This window comes from Syngnathoides biaculeatus, chromosome 8 (assembly GCF_019802595.1).
Source record: "Syngnathoides biaculeatus isolate LvHL_M chromosome 8, ASM1980259v1, whole genome shotgun sequence".
In the NCBI taxonomy this organism is placed as follows: domain Eukaryota; kingdom Metazoa; phylum Chordata; class Actinopteri; order Syngnathiformes; family Syngnathidae; genus Syngnathoides; species Syngnathoides biaculeatus.
Window position 1 is genome coordinate 11,722,318 of NC_084647.1, and position 24,166 is coordinate 11,746,483.

A 24,166-nucleotide genomic window follows, 5' to 3' on the forward strand; every position below is an offset into this window, starting at 1 on the left:
GATGTAATCATAAGCAATGAAGAAAACCAGTATTGAATAAAAAGTATGCACCAATAACACGTTTATTACATCTGGTATTATGTTGAGATGCTGAATGGTTTGACGGTCACTGCTTTTATCTTATAGTACATAAATGTAATTGAAATTAGTGGGGGCTCAAATGAAGATCTCTTTTTCATAACGAATGAATACGTTTTGATTATTATGATAAAGATATTTATCGACCAGGAAAAATATGTGCATTACGCAGAAACCTTTGTGTCATATAATGGTACATAATGATGCATATAATGATAATGACATCAATTATATAATCTGTCCTTTGTATTGTCTCATTCCTTCACCCAATGAGAATTCACAAGAGACCAGATCTATAAGAAAAATCTAGAATGGAAGTGGAATCGGTAAAGTCTTACAAGTTCACCGTCTTGTTCTTGGTAGTTTTGTCACGAAGGCTGAACATTCAAAACGTGTGCTCAGAAATCCCAATTATAATTATCAAGTGGGTTTGCATACTTCCCATTCTGCAATGACAAAAATAAAATTGTTTTAATCATGAAGGAATGAGAAGAACAACAATGAATGATCATACATTTGCTACAGTCACGGTTTGTGCTCACATTTTACACATTATGTGGAGAGCAAATTTGATTAGCGTGCGGTTTACATAGTCCAATATTGTGGAATATATTTTTTCTCAAGTAATAAATAATGCAAATGTTGTTGTTTTTGGAGTGACCAGAGTGGATTTATTCCATTTCCATTCATTTCCAATAAGGGGAGATGATCTGAGACCTGAGTTTTTTTTTTTTTTTTCTTTTTTTATATCTCAGCGAGGTCATGGAACAAATCTATCTCACAGAACCACCCTCTCAGGTTTTCTTCAAGCACTCATGCATCTGATTGCTATTGTTGACACACATGGCTTTTTTATTTGTGTTCCAATCAATCGTGAACCAAATTATTTTTTTTCCCCTCGCTATACGAAAGGGCGTATGCTAGCTGTCATGCAAAGATTGATCTTGGATTGTCTGGCTAATGAACGCTTCCCTAACTCACGACCATTTTTCGCACAGGTCGGACGATGCAATATGTTAGGGGAAACTTTTAAAATCCTAGCAGAGCTTCTTTTTAGGCAAGGATAGCATAATATTTATTGCATATTTGGCAGCTGACTGAGGCAAGTAATTCCTGGCTCAAAAGCATCTCCGTACCAATTTGTTTTGCACTGACAGCAGAGAAAGAGAAGAAGGACTCTTAATTTATTGGCACATGTCTGCTGTATCTTCCCGGTTTTGTTGACAGATTAACATTGGACAAGCGGCACATATAAACAAGCAACTATTCACCCTCACGTTCACACCTATGGAATATATAGAGTCTGGAAGAAAATCATCAGAGGATCGAAACGAAGCTAAATTTAAAAGAAATCATCGGGTGGATTACGATGGTAAAAGAAATTAAAGCCATTTCTCTTACTTGTTTACGGAATGTATCGGGATGTAATGTACCATGTCACATTTATCCTCTTAATCCACAGGCTAGTTCAATGATGTTGTGCTGCTATAATTACACACCATTCTCAGTAGCGTATACTGTAGCGGCATCCCGCCTACAAGCGGTGGAAACGCACGTCGGATCAGCATTTATTGTTCCAAACCATGTCAAACTGAACCGAACTGTATTGCTTGGTGGAAAAGTGGCTTAACATGATCTCGACATGAAGGAAAAGGCCTTTTGTGCGACCATAATTTTTGAATAAATGTAACATATACCCATATATCCTTTTCCACCACGAAATAATTACGCTCGCAGATAATACGGTGAACTGAAAGAAAGGCACGAATCAGTGGATGGAGCTCATCTGAAGGCCCAAAGATGGCACGGGACATAAATATGACGCACAACATTGCCGAGCAAGCACATTTGTGTCAATTGGAATGCTAATAGACACCTTCTCCCCACAACGTAAGATCATTTTTCATGGGGAGCTCGTTTACAGTGGCAGTCGGTAAGACTCCCGCCTTTAATCTTTTTAAGTGCCTTTTTAAGTTGGTGCAGCTGGAGCAGCAGAGTTCAAATGGGATAGTCACTGAACTCCTTAAATTTTGCCTGTAAAATAGAGCATCGATGAACCGAGGGCAATTACGGCTACGGGACTCCGTGTTTTCTTTCTCCTATGAAAAAAAAAAAAAAGTGGGATTTTTTCCTGTTAACATCGACAAAATTCAAATTTGAGTTTGACATCTTTATTTCCTCAGAGTACTAATACAAATATTTAACAGAAAATTCAAACTGAGTTCTTCAGACCTCTCTAGATTCCTCACAGAGGCAGCAGACGAGAGGGTTCCTCATCCTCGTCATCCCCTTGTGATGCAGGAAGGATTTGTAATTGTACTCTACTGTTCGAGTTCATCTTTATTCTCTTTTCTTTGTGGTTTCCGAACCTTTCCAAACCGCGTCTTCCTCGTGACAACCGGCGTGCGTCTATCCCGCTTTTCCCTCTATCATCCGTTATTTCCTCTCTCAAAGACAAAGCAGGTAGTTGCTGCATACCGGGTTGAGTATTCGGTTTTACGCAGCCCGAGGTGAAAGCGGTTTACCCGGCACATCCATTCTTACCTTTGTTGCGTGAAATCTCTGATTTATCGGTAGTGTAACCGTAGCTTTAAATTCCCCACAGTCATGAGAGAGCCCCCCCCCCACCCCCCTCAAAAAAAAACAACCTCACACAGCATCATTATCAGCATTGCAGTTCCAGAAAACTATCAATTTCCTGTACCTGGGCATCACTGCCAACTTAAAAGTCCGGTTGAAAATCTTTGATCCGTGGTAAGAGGTAAGATTTTGTTTTCGGTCCAAAATAATTTAAAGTTGCAAGTGCATTTAGCAGATTCAACCAGTGACCATCCCAATAAACAAACAAAAGAAAAAACCTCTTTATTATTGTTGGAAATCACAAGCGCGGTGAGCATTAGAAAGTCCTCTCGTTGTATGCGACAAAGCTCTCCTTTTCTCCTGTTACTTAAAACTAAGTAAGACAAATGCACGCACCTGTCTGGTGGAATTTATTCACACAGGCCTGGTCTCAAATGTAATTATACAAAGAACAATCTTGTAACACAAATCTTTCAATATTTCAGAGCTCTAAACTTCGCCTACTTTTTCCAATGGCTGAATCGGTCCATTGTAAAACATAAAGACTTTACTCTAATTCAGTCAGACATTTTTTTAATCTGACATTTAATTCAACGGGCATTTACTGTATAGTATGTAATGCTATTGTCTTTATTGTTCTACAGATTTCTCATTGTCCACCTGCTACTGATGTCATGTTATTAATCTTAAACCAAACCATAACTCAAGTGTGATGTATTTTCCATACCGAAAGTATTTAAAGGTCAAGTGTCATCCCTATAAACGTTCTAAAGTAGATATTGTAATGAAAAATACATATAATATTATTCACTTCATTGTCTATACGGAAAAATAAATATGAGCAGAGAGCGCGTCATCCATGGCCAAAGTTGAGGAGGTGGCATCCGACATCCAAGTGGTCAGCTGCGTCTCCTGCCCGTGACGTCACCCGGGACATTCGCCATTGAAAACACGCTGTGGCCCGTTACTGTGGGAGACGAACACGCCCCTTCTGACACGGAAGCTCCTTTCGAAGAAGAGAACATCTTACAACCGAGTGAAGTTACCGGGGTAATATTACCCTAATGTTTCCAGTCATATTTGGATGATATGTGGATCATGGCTAAACTGCCTCCTCGTCCGGCGGAGATGACCCACCGCGGACCGGCGTCGACAAGCCTTGCGAGCCCGACACGGAAGCTGTCCGATGCGCATACCGACACATTTAGCACCCCTGTCGTACGTACGTGGATCTTTTGTTACGTTATGAGAGACGGATTATGTGGTCCCCCCCCCAAACCATTATTTTTTTTTTAGTAGTTGTATACACCCCTACCTCTCATTCGGAACCCACAAAGCTCTCGTCCTTTGCACCTGTGCAATCAATTTTTCACAACGAACCGGGTAAATCTACCCTCCCGAGTGTCCGAGCAATATCCAGCAATGCAACGAGCCGGCATTTTGGCTAACACAAAGGAGCAACGAGCTACCTTCTCACAGGTAAAACTAATAGAAACAAACGAGTCAGCTTGAGGGCACTCCTGCCCTATACGTCACATCCTGCTTCCTCTCGAAAACAAATCCCTCGAGAGGATTTTCATGGCGGGAGTTACAAAAAGCCATATACGTTAAAATCATGTGTGGTGAAAAAAGGCATGGGACCATACCGGCTGCCGTTTTTTCATTAATAACATACTAAAAATCATGCATTTCGTGACAGTGGCCCTTTAAAATAGTGTTCAGAGCTCGACTCCTGCCTTGCACTAAAATAGCACTTGCGAGACTGGAAAAAAAAAAAAAATCCCCAGATATATCCATATTTTTTGTCTGAGCACGCTCTATGCGACCGCAGAGAGCAGCTGGACAATCGGGTACAAATAAATAATAAAAGACTCCCCGTGGAGAAAGTGCGAACGAGAGCAAGCGATGCAGAGAAGGATGAATGCGCTCTGTTCATTCAGCCTCCATTTTAAGATGCAAAGAACCTGCTCGAAGAAAGCACAAGGCCAAACAATAATAACCAGAACACACGGAAAGTCAAAAAGATAGTGACGCGAGGAAATGTCAGTGTAACCGGTCGGAATGTTGTTTTTAGATTTTGTATTCATTGAATTTTCGCTCATACACCTTCAGTTGCAGGGTTTGGATTGCAAACTAATCGCTCTGGATTTGTCATCGGTTTTGTGGCGCAGCGTACACAAAGCCTAACTGGCTCAATACAAAATGACTACATCACAAGTGCAATGAGGACCGTAAGAAAAAAAGTTGGTTTTTCTTGCTAAATAGAAAAGTAGTTTCCACATCCCTTTTTTGGTTTCGGATTAGTGGACATGAATAAAAGACCAATGCATAGCGTAACGAAAATGCTTATCGTCAAACAGCCATTAATATGAAGTTAAATTGAGGGACTGTTCAGAAAAATAAAATCTGACATTCCCTAATGAGTTTTAAAAGTATGGTGACAGATTGACTCTTAATCAGATTAATACACGTTCCATTGTTTTCCATTGATCGGCACTCAGGCCGTGTCCCGGCTTTGATTGCGTTCACCTTTGAAGGTCAGCCTGTCTATGAAAGTAAAGCACAGCGAAGCAAAATTTATTTGGACTCATTCCATAGCCGCATCCTAACCCTAACCGTACACAAGGAAACCCAATGTGCTTTTAAAAAAACAATTAAAAACATTGGCAACAAAAGAGAAACACAAAATAGATGGAATAAAATTGAATAAAACAGCGTACAGCGCAAGAAAGATCTGTTAAAAATGGAAATTTAAAAAAAAAAACGCATGAGAAAAAACAAGAGTTCTTAACCTGGGCTTAAAAAGATTCATACTTGGGGCTGACGTCACTTCTGTTGGCAACTTATTCCATTTGTGTGCAGCATAATACCGAAATGCAGCTTCACCATTTTTGCTTTGGACTCTGCTCTGTTGGATATTGACTCCCGTCTGTCGATCTCAAAGCCCAACTGGGTTTATATTCCTTTAGCATTACTTTCATGTATTCTGGGCCTAAACCGTTTTGTGATTCTTAGAGCAGTAGCAGAACTTGAAAGCCCATTCTAAACCTGACTGGGAGCCAGTGTATAGACTTTAGAATTAGAGTATTGTGTTCTGACCTCTTTCTTTTAATCAGAACCTGTGTCGCAGCATTTTGAATGAGCTCCAGCTGTTTAATGCTCTTTTCGGGGAATCAAGTCAGAAGACCCTTACAATAGTCAAGTCTACTTGAGATAAAAGCATGGGTGAGCTTCTCCTGGTCTGCTTGGGGCATGCAAGCTTTCACTCTAAATATGTTCTTCAGATTTGTATAAAGCTTTTTTTAATTGATTTGATATGGCTGTTGAAAGTCTGGTCGGAATCTATCAGCAAAACAACGTATCAGACTTGTAATTTATTTTTTTAAGGTGACTGACTCGAAGTATTAACTAACGGCAAACCTCGTTCCTTCATATGGTAGAACGCTGATTTAATAATTGATTTCATGTGGCCATTGAAAGTCAAGTTTGAATTTGTCAGTACACAAAAGACTCCGTCGCAATCCACATATAAAAACAGACATTGAACTCAAGGATTTTCAGTTGATTTGAGAGATGTTTTTAATGAAGTTCCACGGTCGTTCACAGAGGTGGATAACGTGTTTTTAATTAGGGTTGACATCTGGTCAAAATGCTTATTGAATGCTTGATTCAGTTTGACAAAATCATGTCGCATGAAGTGCTGTTTACGATTTTCCCTCACTTTGATAAAATGGCGGTTAAGCAGATGATTGTGCTGCCTCTTCCTGTCTGATGGCTACAATTTCCAAACAATACTAACGTTGGAGGATATTTTGGTGTACAATATCTTTGAAGTGGAGGTAGGTATTTTGGAACATCATATCCAATTCCCTGCTAAATTAGCTACATACCCCCATCGCGTTTGGGAACTGGTGGATCACCAATTCCCAACAACCACAAACAGCTTCTGACTCCACTTGTTTAATCGGCTATAAATAATGCAATGGCTCATGTTGTTCCTTGCCACACTTAAATTCTACACAAGCACTTTAAAAACACAAAAAGATGTTTGACGTGCATCTGTCTTTTAAGACTCTATCCCCTGACAGCCCGGAGGTGGAGTGGGCTGTCTAATAACCGTGTCTCGAATCCTCCAGTGGCCACAAGGAAAAGTCCTTGGGCAACACACTTAAACTCCAAACCACACATAGAGCCATCACCATCAGGGCGAAGAATGTGTTAAAAAATATATTTGACATATAAATAGATGTCAAAAAACAAGGCCAACGAACTAATTCAAAACAAATTATAACAAAAGAGGAAGGACTCAATTTTCTTCAACATGGGGCCTTTTAATTGGAAAAAAAAAAACCTGTGAAGGACATTTTCATTTGAGATGGGAGTCGGTATGTTGGTTGAGAGGTGCTCATAAAACGTGCGGCATTCTGAAAAATCACTGCTGATCCTTGACTGCCTTTTTCCAATGACAAAATACTGAAATTTGAAGTCAGTGGGTGGGGTAGAGGTTTGAAAAGCTTTTCTTTGGAATGGATGTCGTCTGGTTCTCAGTAAGGAAACACTATTCTTGTGGGGTCCTTGTGCAAATATCTCAGTATTAAAGAATTCCCCTTTTTCATCCTATTCATCGACTCTTATATAAGTGCAAATCCTTGCATTAATCACGAAATATATATATATATATATATATCATTTAATGTTAAAAGGCTGTCACTTTTGTTCTTTGGCTTGTCAGGTTGTGACGATTGATAAGCTAATGACTGGGAAAATACTTTAGCCTATACTAAAGAATCCGAAATCATTGACCCAGCAATCCCTATGAACATTTTCTCATTTGTTGCCTCCTGTTTTTGTATTCATCCTAACACGCATGAAACAAAAGACAGGAGATCAGATGCTCCATCAGAATCATATTTGTGTTGAGTTGCTATTATATCTAATACACGACCAGGAGTCATTCTATTAAAATTCTATCCTTGCCATTCCGCAGTTTATTTATTTAGAAAAAAAAAAAAAAGATCGAGTGGAAAAAGAGAAGTAATGCTAACCTTGCTGTCATGCCCTGTCTGGCTGTTTATGTATAAAGACAGCCCCCTTAGTATGGGTAGGAAATGATGTGCTGTCTGCTTTATCTTGCCACCAGGTAAAATGAATCTCAAAGGCTGGCCTCTCTCTGTTTTGCTCCTGAAGGACTCTTGTAGTTTTCATACTCTAATTGTGAAGGCACATGACAATATGTGAAAATGCTGTTCTGCACATTTTGTTGAAAAACATGAACATCGCAAGGATTTACTTTTATGTTTGACACTTTGATGTCGGTACTGGAGAGAATTTGAGACAATACCAGCAATATCTTCGCTAGGTGATTCAGGTAGCTTGTTCTCTTGAAACATGTCTCAATATCATTTTTCTCTAACCCTAACCCTAAAATGAATCCCATCCTAATCCTAACCCTAACCCATCTTAAACTTGCCCTCCAGGATATTTATGCTCTCTTAACTGCTCACCATACCTTACAAAACACAAAAAGTATTTAAAAACTATATGTTTCTACAATTCGAAGCTCAAATGGGCCAGATTTTAGCTGAAGATGAGGGGAGATCAGGAAACACCAGCCAAATGTATGCGACGGGATGGAAATACTGCATTAAATAAGCTTAAATATAATCACCAAGTAATGTTTTTTCTTTAAGTTGAGCTCCCTTCGCAGTTAGAACTATTACAAATTTTCACACGGTAAGATCTGATTTGCTTGTATTCTGCTGCGATTGGGCGGCAATCAGCTCACCCCTGCCCCCCACCCGACCATAATGAGGGCAAGCGGTATGGACAATGGATAAATGGATGGTTGGTATGCTATCTGAATTGGAGATTTCAAGCACGGATTCAAAATTCACAGTTAACCGTCAAGACATTTCAAACGACTGCTTAATTGATAATGAGCGTGGCGGGCTCCTAACTAAGGCGCTTAAGCCCAGAACCTCCCAGGGAAGGACATCTATCCGACCAGCCCCCCTTTCTCCCTCAGCGCAAAGTCATTGGACATCCATGAAAAATGTAAGGACGCCCTCAGTTTTATTCTTATTTATCTTTGTCAAGTTCCCTCTTATTAGGTTATATGTCTTGTGCCTTTGAACCTCAAATAAGCTCAGGTGACAGATCCCAGCTTTGGTGGCGGTATGCGTGGTCTTAGTGTTCTTTTTATTTCGCTATGCATCATTTACTATAGCTGTCAGTAATCTCTATTCATGCATGCAAAATATTAACTCAAATATGGGACACTCTCCACTCGCTCCATGGTAATATTGGATCCAACACATGGTTCGGGTTTTTTTTTTCCCTATAGCTTTGGATCATTAAGTCCGTAGCAGACAGCTTTATGAAACCCGACAGCATGGAAGACCACATGAGACATAGGGGGGCAGTATAAGAAAGGGAGGACAGAATGTAAGAAAGGGAATGCGACAACAGAGATCATGAGGGGACAGGGAAGGAAATTAGGAAAAGTGTTAAGAACGATGGAGAGAGACAGTGTTTGCGATGTGGGTTGTGCAGAAAAGATGAAACATTTCACCCATCATTAGTGAAGTTGTGTCAGTCTCTGAAGCCCCCCTGAGGGCTTGATGTGGAGGTTTCTACTGGGTCACATCTTTCAACTCCACCTGGCTGGTATTCCCATCAGTCAAAAACAAGTTGTTGTTTTTTTTTTGTTGTTGTTTTTTTTTTTTTTTTTTTCTAGCTCGAGTTCCATTTTATTAGAGTTCCCATTCCTCTATTGTTTCTTGTAAGTGAAAGGTTGGATTTCGCTCCCAGTCATATCCCAATCCGAATCTTATTTAGCCAATGTTTTCCAATGTGTCGTTCAGTAAGTCACTTAAACCTTGCTCCACTGAAGCAGCTCAGAAGAGCCTCTGGAGCTACTGGGCAAATTGGAGGTTTGAATAGTTGCCAGAGTTATTGCATCTTATTATTTTATTGGATGCGGTGTTAATGGAGTTCTTATTACATGTGCACATAGCGAAATGGGACATGACTCATAAAGATATGACATTTAGTTTGAGTCGTGCAAAATAATCACTTCCTCTCACTTACAATAACTTCACCAACAATGATGGAGATGACAGTCATTTCACATGAAAGATAACGTTTATAACTGTCACACTAGTTTATCATGTTGTAGAAGTAATAAAGTGAATAATATTTAGGTGCCGTTTACCTTATTGTCCATTCAACAATCAGACGGAGAAAGAGCCACTGCTTATTTTGATATCTGTGGGCAAAAAAAACATTTGTGGTTTTGTAGCACCCTTGAGTGCATCGACCTTGACTGTCCGTATGGGTGCTCTGTAGTCACATGATTTATTTTGGTTTTAATTTCCAGAACCTTAGGATTTGGTAATTCTGGGTCACCTCCTTTTTCTCTGGTCACAAAACCCAATCAAGAGTATATGTATTACTTTGTATTATTCGATGCGAAAGCATGAACAATGTGGTTGCACAGTGGAAGCTGAGCTACACACTGGGCGCAACAAAGAATGTGTCTGCCAAACACGCCAGGCTAAATTGCCATGTAGTTTATTTTGCATATTGAGGGAGGAGACTATGCAAATCGACTAACTTAACAAGTGCAATGTGAAATCTAATGACAAATTACACCGGATGGGTCTGAATTTTTAAATACCGAATACGAAAGGCTGCTGAAAACCAGCCTGTCAAATAATGCCAATGCTAACCCTAACCCTTACCCTAAAGCAATTTTCCCAATGAACTGCCCCAAGTTTAAAAAGTCAACGTGACGCTAGATGGGTACATAACGGTTAAATAAAACAAAGCATGGCTTTTATGTAGTTACTATCTTCCCCAAAATTATTGGTGCAATCATTTTTTTTTTTAATTTGTCCTATCTTTAATTGCTTTTTCCAATGACACTTTCATCTCCATAACTTAAAGCTTCCCTTTGGACTTGTGTTGTTCTCCATCAGAGATACCTAAACTACAAAAACGTTTTTATGGGCTATGTGCTGTCTTGATATATCGTGGATAAAAACATAACCCTGGAGACGACAAGCCAGGCCGCAGCCCTCCTCACGTACAATTCCCTTTAAAACGTGGCCTCGCGGATACAAACGGCTTGATGATCCCGAGATAATAACACGTTCCTTGCCTGAAGTCATGGGCGTGTCTAGCCCTTTTTTTCTAGTAGATCCAACACAGCAAAATCGGAGAGACCGCAAGATTTTTCTGTGTTTTTTTTATCAAGATAGAAGTGTTAAACACGTGCAGTTCATAGTTGAAATGTAATATTTTAACAACCAAAATGCAGTACCCACCCGTTAAAAACTGTTAAATCCACCCCATCCCTCCCAGCTCTTCTCAACTGAGCGTGCAGAGCCTTCCTCCCAGTCATAACCGTCCGCAGTTGTAGGGTTATACCAGGATAAGTGGCATATTTATTGACTTTTCTCACTCAATATCACCACAATATTATCACGACTAAGGCTCGTGTTTGCTGCATTTAACCAGGGGTCCCTGTTTATGTTGTTCGGATGGACTCAGCAGACATTTTTTGTAGGTAGGAAACATAACAGGTGGTCAGACAGTAGCCGTGTCCTTTTTGAACTTGAAAGAGAGAATCAAGCTTTTGCCGTGTGCAATGGTTGCCATTCACACCAATGTGCTTAGTAACAGGATGCCCATCGATATCAAAACATCTTTGGTGTGTATGTTATGTTTTTGTGTGTGCATGACTGTTCACATATGACACAGATGGCCTCATCGTGAATATAAGGTTGTTTTCTGGAAATAAACCAGCAGAGGTTCAGACGAAAGGTCAAATGGTCGATCGCTCGAGAATTGGGTTTTAAGTTGTATGAATGCATCAGTTTGTATTTCTTATTAGATATACAGTATATAGTTTTTGTTTTGTTTTATCTGTCTGGTTTAATCAGCAAGTATGTAACAATACACTAGGAATTTGTCTCCGGCAGTCGGTGCCGCCATGGTACAACATTCAGAAGAAAGAACAAACAGGCGAGAGGAATTCAGTTGAAAGGAACTTTTCTTTATAAGAGTCACAGATGTACAAGATGCAGAATCTTCTTCATTTAGAGCAGTTAAGAGTGCGACAACACCCCACATTATGTTTACCTTATAGAGAGTGCCCTTAACTGTTCACAGTTCCCATTATAGACCAGTAACAATGACAATTGTGCAAAGGGAGCAGTTTAAAGTGACCAATCATGCGATAGTCTACAGTATATATCATTAATACTAATTGGACCAGCAGGAGGTGTGGGTGTGTCCCACCAATGGCGCAAGGCAGAAAATAGTAGTTTCGCTAATCAAGATACAAAAGCCCAGTTGGCTCCACTGGCATTACAGGGACATGATGAGAAAATTGAAGAGCAAGTGGAAGAACATAAGAGATTTATTTATTTTTTTTCGTCAAGTGATGCTAACACACAAACAAAAACATTGGCTTCAGTCTCCAGCATTTGGTCTTTGTTTGATTTTTATGTGAGATTTTGTATTGACTCCTGATTTATACAATATGTCTAAATTTAAAAAAAATGCCCACACGCCACCTGAACATTTCTTGAGCTAAACTATTACCCAAAGGCTACGATGGCACACCTTTATTATAACCCTAAATGTTGTGTATGTGTGCATGGGCGCGTATTGTGAGCGATTAAATGTGAAGCCTCGAACACCCCCCGCTGACTAAATGCCCCTATCAATGTGCTCTGGAGCCGAAACTGTCAGCACCCCTCAACATCTGATCCTAGAATCACCCCTGCCTGAAGCGCTACTTACGCAGACCACAAAAATAGGAGGAAAATCAAAGAAAATAATCTGCCGATGTTGTTTACAGAGAAGATTTGCACTGTTTACTCTTATTTCTCATATCCACTGTTTAATTTTACGGCCCTTTTTTACACCTGTTGCCAAGAGCTGTTTGTGAATGTGTGAACAAACAATTTAGTACCAGCAATTTGGGATCTGGTAAAAGATTGAAATCTTGGTAAATCCCACATAATAAACCCTCCGAACGCGTGCCAATTTAGCATCTGCTATCAGAGGAGTATTTGTATTGTGTATTTTAAATTAAATCTGAATCAAAGCAATCAAATTAAAAGGATATATAAATCGTTCCTGTCTGAGATCTGTCTTCAACAAAGTTCACATTTACATTTAGAGAGAGAGTGTATACAGTACTGTATATAGAGCTCGTGCACCTACGTCACCGAAGTCAAATGACTGACCATACTGACGGTCGAGCAAAGCATTCTTCAATGCTAAGTCCGTTGAGACGAAACAAAAATACGTCTTATAGCACGACGCCCAGAGTTTTGACAGATACGTTAAATATTTAGAAGGTGATAATAAACAAAGGTACTTGGAAAAATTAGAGACACTTGGCATAGAGGACCCATATTTAATGCCGAAGTTGATGTTTTCGTCGATAAGAAAGTGGACTGTTAACCCACTTCCGCTTGTCTTGGACAACTGGATCTACACATGGATCTGCTGAGTAAGACATGGACGAGTTTGAAAGCATAGAAAAGTCTGGACGCATACAAATACTTTGTTGCTAGATCGGTTCTCAATCAAGAATAAATCCCACAAAGTGATGGAGTCACTCAGATTGTTTTCAATAAAAATACCAATATTTAAATAAATGACCCCTGGTTTTACACAAAGTCGCATTCATTAACTATGATTTAAAAAAAGAAAAAAAAAAAACAAAGAGGACAGGGAGTCAGCTCCTCTGTACACGGAAGGGTACCAACTTAAACCTCTCGGCAACAGACTGTTTATTTTCTTTTTTTTTTTTTTTAAATACGCATTGTTCTCAAATGAGTCAACTTGGCATTATAAATACTTCTTGGTAATTTGAAATTAAGAATAATTCCTACCTGAAATGACGTGATTGCTACACAGGCGTGTGTATTTCGTTGGGCACCAGCCATCACGTTTAATTGCCGAAATAAATCGATCTTTTCTGGTCTTTTCAGTTGGTATCCCATAGAATGATCTCTTTGAATAGCTGTCTCGTCTGTTGTGACAACCAAAAGGACAACAGGTCTCGGATATTGGAAATATTCTCCTCCGGTTCAATGTCTCCCACAAATACCGAGGAGCTCTGTTTGACCGGCAATATGGCGCCGTGAAAATGGTGACATCACGTGCACGAGCTCTATAGGAGGTGAGAGATGAGAATTATTGTAGTGTCTCAAAATATTGCATTTGTAGGAAACAATCACACATAACTGGAAAGACAAACAGATAAACAAGTGTGTTGTTTCATCCGTCCATTGATATTGTTTTAAGACAGTCTTGCAAGTCTTTTACTATCTTAAAAGTTATCATTTCTATCTGAATGCTGAAAGCCAAGTTGTTTGAAAAAATGTCAACAAAACTTGCGATTTCACATCATGGAAACATACAATGTGTTACATCAAGGTTTCCTTGTGGCAAAGTTCTTTAAAAGTAGATTTATTCCAATCTACTGTAAATGAAGCACTTTATTCAGAAGACAATTAAGTATCCCCCCATTGACAGGGCGAGCCTTTCGCGCAATCATACACATCCATATGCATAGCACAAACAATAAATGAATCAACATGACAATGTAATTGCAACCTAAATGCATTGCTTAAAGGGAAGCGACACGAGCGGAAGCTCATCAGGTGATTTGCTTGATTAGCTTGACAAATTTAATATACAGCATGTGAGTACACGGCGGCATCTCTAATTGTCTCCTTTTACATGTAAATGAGCTTTTGCACTATCAGTTTTGCCTTGCATGGCTGCTAACGGAATGTGTTGGAAGAGTTGTGTCAGAGCAGTTCCAGGACAGGCGGCACGGTGGCGCAGCTGTAAAGCGTTGGCCTCACAGTTCTGAGGACCCGGATTCAATCCCGGCCCCACCTGTGTGGAGTTTGCGCGGTCTCCTCGTGTTGGTCATATTCTCAATTTTAGGACTTTAGGAGCATCTGTCAAGAACCAACGGTGCAGGAGTGGACCCAAATGCAGGACTTTGAGGCAGAGGCATAATGTCCAATGTGTTTTTTAACATAACAGGGTCATACACGACGTAGCAGTCTGACAAGGCAGAGCCACAGAAACGCTAGACTAGGCAGGATCCAAAAGACATATAGCATGGTCCGATGACTCTGGGGCAAACAACTCAACAGGACCGGATCAAATAAAATGGCAAAGAATCGCTGTGACTCGGGTTAGTCTATCTTACGCGTAGAAGCAGAGAGTCCCACAGGCAGTGAATGCAACTCACTAACATAAAGCAACGAACTGGCAAATGCCAGTGACAAAACCTCCAACTTAAATGCCTGTCTAATTACAGTCCAAATGTGAAACAGCTGTGACCGGTGACAGGTGTCACCGCCCAGACCAGTGGCCTAGCCACGCCCCTCTTGGCAGTGGCCAAGCCTTGCTCATGAGACATCTGCGTTTGCACAACATTCAAATCATAAAAAGGTCACAAGAACACAAACTCTCTCAATGTACTAATGGTTATTCTTCCATATGTATGCAAAAATATCCTATTCAAGTTTTGCTTTTAATTGATAAACCTTTCGCTGAAAACTAAAATTCAAAACACAGAATGTTGTTATAATCTCCTGTTTTGAGTCATAACCTGAATGGATCCTTACCTACATTTTGAACCTGTAAACAGTTTTGCATCGCATGCATGTGAGGGAAAACGTTTAAAAGAAGCACCGCTGCCAAAGAACTAAGCAAACATTTATGTAAGTGAGAATTTTCTGTAGGAAGATGTTTTTTGACAGCTGCCTCGCTGGATGTGACTGTGTATCCTGTGTGTGCGTGCGTGCGTGCGTGCGTGCATGTGTTTATGGGTAAGTGGAATGAATTTGGTAGATAAAAAGACTTAGTTTGAGGTCAGGCGTGCTGTTGCAAAATGGATTAAAAAGCAGAGGAGACTTGCGAGAAGACAGAGCGGTTAGTTCAGACTGGGTGAGTGAGCGGGGAGGCCTGGTGGGATTCGGCATGGATGCAATAAGATGGTGACTTTAAGAGATTGATGGTGGGAGTGAAGAAAAAAAAAATGAAGAGGAATGTATGGTCATTCGGGAGGCAGCACGGCAGCGTTGTTACGTTATCATCAACAAGTGAGAGAGAGGAGGAATATATACGTGCCAATTATTTACTTGAATTACCTGAGATTGAGAAATGTCTTTTGGTTGCGTCGAGATTATTAGATAAGCAAATGTTTGTGCCCTCATCAGTCTCTCGATGTGCATGTTTCCAATGTTTCCGCAGTTATCGTTCTTGTGTGGTCCCCCCCCCCCCATCCTTAACTTCCTGTTGTGCTCGTCCTCGCTCATCCTTCACTTTCTGGCTTCCTCTCGCACTCCCTTCCTCTCACCCCACACACATGCTTTCATCTCGTCTCTTCCGCAGTCTTCATAGCAAAACCGCAGCCAAGGAAATCATTCCTCAAGGGAAAGTGAACTCTGGTCATTATGTTGTGATATGAAGGAATACATACGCACAACAATCAAAAGAGCGGATGTACAGGTTAATAAAACTGAGCTTTTATTGAAAAATAGCATGTGGTGGCACTACCACGTCTGCTCTACAAGTGGTATTGAAAAAAAATCCCCAGGGTCTCTTTCCTGTGGGACGTGTCCGGAACACCTCACCAGGGGGGCGTCCGGGAGGCATCCGAATCAGATGCCCCAGCCACTTCATCTGGCACCTCTCAATGCGGAGGAGCAGTGGATCGACACTGAGCCCCTCCCAGATGACAAAATGACGGACCTTCTCACACTATCTCTAAGGGAGAGCCCGGACACCCTACGGAGGAAACTCATTTCGGCTACTTGTGTCCAGGATCTTGTTCTTTCAGTCACGACACACAGCTCGTGACCATAGGTGAAGGTAGGAACGTAGATCGACTGGTAAATTGAGAGCGTCGCCCTTCGACTTAGCTCCCTCTTTACCACAGCGGACCGAAACATAGTCCCCATCACTGCAGACGCTGCACCAATCTGCCTCCCGACCCCAAGATACCTGAACTCCTCCACCTGGGGCAGGATCTCATCCCCGACCCGGAGAAGGCACACCACCCTTTTCCGACTGAGGACCATGGTCTCAGATTTGGAGGTGCTGATTCTCATCCCAGCCGCTTCACACTTGGGTGCGAACCATTCCAGAGAGCGTTGGCGATCATAGCTTGATGAAGCCAATCGAACAATATCATGTGCAACTAAGTACTTTTTTGGGGGGTTTGTTTTATTGTTTTTATGATGTTTTTATTGAGAACATATATGTAAAGTCATCTGGTCAGGTTTAAAGTGGTGCATTAGTGAGTCGAGTAAATTTTTTGATGATTTGTGAATTGACAATAGCAAAAAAATTCAAGACTTGACTTGGACCCATGTGTTAAAGACTCAGGACCTGACCGGAGACTTAATGACTAGACAGACTCTATCGTTGTTAATTTTACCTGGTCAGTCCTAAGACTAAATCTAAAATTATTTAGGCTATAATATAAACTGTCAGAAAGCGAGCCCATACTGGGACTGACATTGACAAGATTAGAGGATTAGCCTGTCAATCAATCAAACCAATGACTTTGAAATTCAGACCCTCTCATTTTCAATGGCATCATCATGGAGGGAGGAAGAATCCCAAAAGTTACCAAATTGTTATGTTCATACTGTAATTTTTATAAATGCCTCATGTGGACTCACAGAAGCGGGATCAAATGATAACCGAAACAATTAGTGAGCACATGCGAGATTCCAACACTCAAGAAATAACAGTTTATTATACATACACATCCATCTAACTGCCATGTTAAAATTTTAAGCAATTTCACATTTCCCAAAATGTGTTTCAAGAGGCAATAGTCACTGTTAAGGATGGGCTGTCAAGGAAAAGGTAATAGAAAGAACATGCCAGTTCTAATTGAGAGCAGTTTTATGCTCCATCATTTTCTATACACAAGTCGGTGACTCATTGTACACTGTGGGTATTGGACTGATTTTTTTTTTTTTTTCAAATTAACTGCAGTTTTTGTCTTGACTGTTTTGTTGCTCAGTGGCCTTGAACCTTCACATCTTTTTGGTTTTAATCATCTACAGACAGCAGATCCACTTTAGCTGTTAGAAACAAACTGATTTGATTTTTAATGAAAAGATTCACCAAAAAGTCTCTTAAGTGCCACGTGCAGAAAAAAATAATTTTCTTAAATAAAGACTCAGCGGTCACGCAATGAGATCGTATTGCAAGCAACACCTCCGCGTTTGGGGGTAAGATGGTGAGTTGACTTCAAGATGGCAGTTAAAGGCTGAGTCACAACAATGACAGCGTTAAGCTTTTTGTAGATCTAGATATTTTCTTTTTTCAAGAAATCTGATCCAATTTCAGCAAATTTGCAATTAAAAAGTGTATTTATCTAGCAAAAGCATTGGTTTGGTAAACCAGTGGTCGTGGGTTCGTATCCTACTTGGGCCTCCACTCCCCAAGAGGGTTGCGTCGGGAAGGGCATCCGGAGTAAAAACTGTGGCAAACAAATATGGACCTTTCACTGTGGTGACTCCTAACGGGACAAGCCGAAAGAAACATACCATTTATCTAGCATGAAGAAGATGTATTTTCATAGTGTCACAGAGGTGTTTTCTGGACACTCATATGATAAAACCAAGGTGTTATAATTTCCACTATACTAAGTCCACTTTTGAGCCGAAATCTAAAACAGTGAATATGTCAGAAATCTTAATTTAAGAAAGCATATTGTTCAAAACACTATATGATGTGTTTTTTTGCTTTATATGAGTACAAAATGACCAAGTTTTATGTATAGTGACTAAATTGCCAACCATCCATCCATTATCTCCCGCTTTCCCGGGTCGGGTCGCGGGGGAAGTAGCTTTAGCAGGGATATCCAGACTTCCCTTTCCCCAGCCACTTCTCCCAATTCTTCCGGAGGGATCCCGAGACGTTCCCAAGCCAGCCGAGAGACATAATCTCTCCAGCGTGTCCTGGGTCGTCCTCGGGGTCTCTGGATTGGTTTTGTTTTATGTTTCCTGTGTTCCGTCCTTTCCACGTCTCGTGATCTCATTTTGTTAGTCGTGTCCAACTATTCGCGTTTGACTTCCTCCCTCGTGTTGACCAATCAGCTCTCTCCAGCCACCCGTGTCTTGACCAGGTGCTTCTTCTTGTCTCGTCAATTTCTGTGTGTTCAACTCCCCGTCTTCTTTCAGTTCTTGTCGGTCCATTGTTTGTGCATGTCAGTATCTCGGTGTCCATTTTCCCTATCCTGTCGAGGTTGTTGTTTCACATTTTAGGAATACATTGTTACTTTGGTTCTTAGTCATTGGACACTGCTGTTTTGCTGTTTTTGACAAATATCATTTTTGGAGATTCCTGGACTGCTGCCATAACTCCCTGCTTTCCTGCTCTTGAGTCCTCCATGTTTTTGTCCTGCCTTCCTCACGTTCTCCAGCCCAAACCGCGATATAAATAGGAACAAAAACTAATATTTGCGTGAGATACGTGAAATCATCCTGTACAGTAATCTGTTAACTTGTATTCAACACTCAAAACAAGATGAAGATAATGTGACTAGATTGAAGACTATAAATCTCGTTAGGATGTAATAAATTTGCAGTGTAGATGAGGCACTAACATTGGGTAAAAAATGTAAATGATTATACAATCAGTCAATAGCGCGACGATCGTTCGTGCTTATCAAGTGAGCATTTTTTGGGGGGGTACTAATTAGTCTTTCCAAACAGTTTGAACATCTCAGTTCAGTCCATGTGAGCGTTTACAAAGAATTCCATTTTGCTCTCAGAGAACAGTAAATGCTGTTTTCCACCAAAGAAGACTCAGTAGCAGAGAAAAAGCCTAACAAAAGAAACGGGCAAAAGAGCAAGAAGATTAGCCTGTCTGATGTGATTTCATCAGATGTAAATTATTTTTCGGTTTATTTCAAGTCTCTAATCGCTAAATCGTAAATGGTGACACTCCAGGCACTCATCTGGACCAAGGAAGGCCGTGTTTAGTGGTTCTTTAATTAACACAACAGTTTCGAGCATTGACATTGCAAGTGTTCTCTAATGACCAATCAGCCTTTTAACACCACTGGATGTGTTAGCCAATCGACCACCATGTTGGACACTCTTCAACATAATGTAATAACTGCCATGTTCTCTTGTAAAATCAGATGACGGAAAAACTCCCTTCCTTTATGAGTATCAAATTGGATCTATCAGTTTGTTCTATTTTCATCCCGCACTGACCTTCAGCTGTTTGAAGTAAGAATAAAAAAAATTCTGGAATTTATAAATGAGCTAAGGTTCTATTAAAATTTGACCCCGTTTTAAATACACATATACAGTACACTTGGACTTCCTGTGCATCATTTCTGCGTATGTACATATTGTGCATTGAGCTCGCAGCAACATTTCATTTCGTTCAATTTTTTTTTTAATTAAACTATGGAAGTATGAAACAAACTCAGCATGTATGTTTTTTGAGAATGTGGGAGGAAACCGGAGTGCCCGGACAAAAACCCACGCAGAGAACATGCAAACTACACGCAGGCGGGGGTTTTGGATTGAACTCCGGTCCTCAGAACTGTGAGGCCAGCGCTCTGCAGCTGCTCCACCGTACTGCCTAAATTAGCACATCAGAAGCACGAAAGTAGAGCTGGGATTTTTTTTTTTTTTCTCCTGTGCATTTCAAACAGTACCCGCTGAAGGGGGACATTACTGTGCTCGAAGTGAACGTTCATACAACCAGTGCGGGTTGCTCCATTAACATACCGCCTTACCTGTCCCTCTGAGATGTAGCCTCTCAGACTCAGTAAGCTCGCAACGGTTTCAAATGTTCCCCCTTTGTGGCTGAGAATAGGGTAAGTGAAATAGTAGATGAAAGGATGAGGTGTACTTTTGTCAATACTAACATATTTATCAATCAAATTTTCAGTAATTTGAGTACAGGATGGCATGGAGGTTTTTTTTTTTTCCCCACATTCACGTTTTCTTTCCAATACATCCATTTTCTTAGGCGCTTATCCTCATAAGGGTCACGGGGAGTGCCGGAGCCGATCCTAGCTGTCACCGGGCAGGAGGCAGAGTTCACCCTGGACGGTTTGCCAGCCAATCGCAGGGCACATGGAGACAGACAACAGTCATACTCACAATGACATCTATGTGCAATTTAGAGTGTCCAATTAATGTTTCATGTTTTGGGGATGTGGGAGGAAGTCAAAGTGCCCAGAGAAAACCCACGCAGGCACGGGGAGAACATGCAAACTCCACACAGTTGGGGCCGGGATTTGAACCCCAGTCCTCAGAACTGTAAGGCTGACGCTAAACAGCTGCGTCCCCATGCCAACCTCAGTATATCGTACATCTTCATATCATAATAATTATACCATACCATTATAATGTTCTCATACTACTATTAAAAGTTATGATACTATATTACCCTAATAATGTACATGTTCTAAACCTATTCATTATTGTTTCCATTACTGATTGGCTGGAAGAAATGACGTGGTTCTATTGCTTTATAGTGAGAAGAGTGGTGTTTAATTTTTTTTGTACAGGAGGAATCAGGACATGCAGGTGGGATTTCAGAAGATTCCAGTTTACCTTGTACAATAATAAAAATGAAGTGGAGCAATGTTAGTATTATGATTGAAATTCTGCTACCGCTACGGATGATCACCAGCAGCCATGCAAGAATATTGAGGAAATGCATGCGCAGAGCAAACTTCAATTTTTTTGTCAGCTACCACACTGATCATAAGTGAATCCGAAGAGTAGTTATGTATTTTTAGAAGTGGAAATCAAAGCAGGAACAAATATTGTTTCATTGAATCAGCTTCACCTGCGGGTCTCGGGTCAGATTGCTAATCCAGTTTGTGTTTATTTGGGTCGGGTTGCAAAAAAAATGGGTTTGTGAGACATATGAGCGAATGAAAAGTGACAGGTCGCGACTGAGCCTCATTTCATAAAATTAATCAATTCTGGAATCCTCGGAAGAAGAGTCTCCGCTTTATAAAACAGTGCTGAGGCCGGCCATGACGTACGGATTAGAGACGGTGGGCCTGAAGAGACAACAGGAAGCAGAACTGGAGGTAGCAGAAATGAAGATGTTGAGGTTCTCGCTTGGTGTGAACAGGTTGGATAGGATTAGAAATGAGCTCATGAGAGGAACAGCCAAAGTTGGATGTTAGGAGATAAGGTTCGAGAGGGCAGACTTCAATCAGGCAAAGGAGCGAGAGGAAGACCAAAGAAAAGGTTGATGGATGTTGTGAGGGAGGACATGAGGACAGTGGCTGTTAGAGAGGAAGATGCACGAGATAGGCTTAGATGGAAAAAGATGACATGCTGTGGTGACCCCGAACGGGACAAGCCAAAAGAAAAAGAAGAAGAATCCATTCTGGAATCTTACTAAATATGGCGTCTTGTATATTAAATACTTTTTTTTAAGCCATCCAAAACATGAAACTCACTTCATCAACTGAGATGTACATTTTTGTGTTGGCATTTAAACTTTTTTTTCTGATTTTGGGGTTCAAAAGGTCTCCTTTTTCCTTGTTGTGGCCTCGCATTTACCTTAACATGTGCCGGTGCTGTCAAGTATGCATGAGATTCTATTATTGATCATTTCAAATCTTGAAACGTGCTGTATCAGCAGACAAGTTTCTTTACAGGCATCATGTATGTGATATCTGTCATCATTATTGGGTCTTGTCGGTAACCACTAAGGGCTCTATTAAGCCAGAGAGATTCATCAAGTTGAATCGGGGAGGACAGAACATGAATATAATCATTGTCAACGCAACGCCTTTTTGTACGCCCTAAATAGTTTTCCGTGCAGACAGTAGAAGTCGGCTCAAGATTGTGCGAGATTTGTCAGGTGAAGTTGGTTTGTGTAGCCCTTAGTCACAAAACTGTCCAAACGGTTTCACAGGCCCGCCGTTGCGAATAATTGACAATATCCGCTAATCGAAATGCTCCAATCGAGCAAGGGAAAACTCAAAACCCCATTCACAGAAGAACAAAACGCAACATTTATCACGTCGTCTGCTGATGTTGAATGTTCAGAAAGCTTGCAAGATGCTGAATAACTTTCATTGGGATGGTATGAAAGTCCATTCAAAGAGAAAGGAGCCGCAGGGTACCTGACTCCGGGCGAAGTGGACCGCCTTAGATCTCGTCCCAGTTGGTTGGTGCAGAAGCCAAAAAAGCAGCAGCCTAAGATTCGCTCACCGTCACGTAACCCTCTCTGAGCAGTAGACGAGAGGGGAGGACAAGCAGCGGTAAAACGGGTCTGCATGTAATTTAACTAAATACCAAATAGTAGAAATAAGTCTTAAGTGGGAATTAAACATGTCCCCTGAGAAAGTAGTTCTAACATCCATGCATGGGAGATTCCAGACTACTGGAGGTCAAATAGAAAAGCTTGAAAGCCTGCGGACTTCTTTCTGGCTCTCAGAGTCACCAAAAGATCAGCATATTCCCACGTTTAGGTTTTAGGACGGAACATCAGCGAGATCAGGGGGTGCTAACCCGTGTGATACTTCATGAGGCGGTAACATGGCTTTAAAATGCCATTTTAAGTGAATCAGTAGTCAATGTATAGTAATTCCCGGCCTACAGAGCGCACCTGGCTATAAGCCTCACCCAGTACACTTGTAAAGGAAATACCATTTGGTACATTCATGGGCCGCAGCTGCGTGAAAGCCCACATTGAAACCCACATTGAGACAAGATATTTACAAAAACGGTGCAGAGAGAGTTTACCGCTAGCCCCGCCGGGCTAACGCTAACGCCAACGCCGCACTAACAGGGCCAGTTAAAAAAAAAAAACATACTGGAAAAATTCACTGAGACACGGCAGTAACACGCTAGCGCAACGCGGACAGGACCGGACTGTCACTTCCTCAGCACCTATACTCCACCGGTCTCACGCTTATCTTTTCCGTTCGAGTGCCCCCTTGCGGGTTGCGGGGCGTTGGGAAAAAAATGTACAAAGGATTGAAAGCGTGAGAAAAAAATGTTGCGGCTTATCAGAAACTACGGTAAATTGGCCAGAATGAAACTAATAAACTTTGAGGGTAGCATTTTGTATTAACTGCAGGCTTTTAGATAGATATTATTATTACTTTTAGATATAGATATTGGAAGACACGAAAGCCGCACGTTCAATAGTCGAGGAGACATAAATGCGTGGACTATAATATCTGCATCACTAGTGAAGACGATGAGCCACATCTGAAAAAAAAAAAAAAAAAAAACAATTTTGGTAATATTCTAATTAAAATTTGGATTGGACGTATAGCTGACGTATTGTTGGCATAATAGTGAAAGTTAATATTATATATTATATATTATATTGTTTGTATTTTGGTAAAGTATCCCCCATGCCTGATGGGAGACCTCAAGTTTAGTCACATAACTTTTGCACAAAAGCATCGGAGAAGCTCGTAATGTCTTAGGTC

At 40.8% G+C, this 24,166-nt stretch overlaps 1 long non-coding RNA gene across 1 annotated transcript in view; it reads right to left on the reverse strand.

Moving 5' to 3' along the window:
• Positions 1-24,166, reverse strand: part of LOC133504956 (uncharacterized) — a 179,747-nt gene that overhangs the window by 149,882 nt on the left and 5,699 nt on the right. The window contains exon 2 of the long non-coding RNA XR_009796108.1: positions 13,572-13,852. This is a non-coding gene — a long non-coding RNA (uncharacterized LOC133504956). The remainder of the gene's footprint in view (positions 1-13,571; positions 13,853-24,166) is intronic.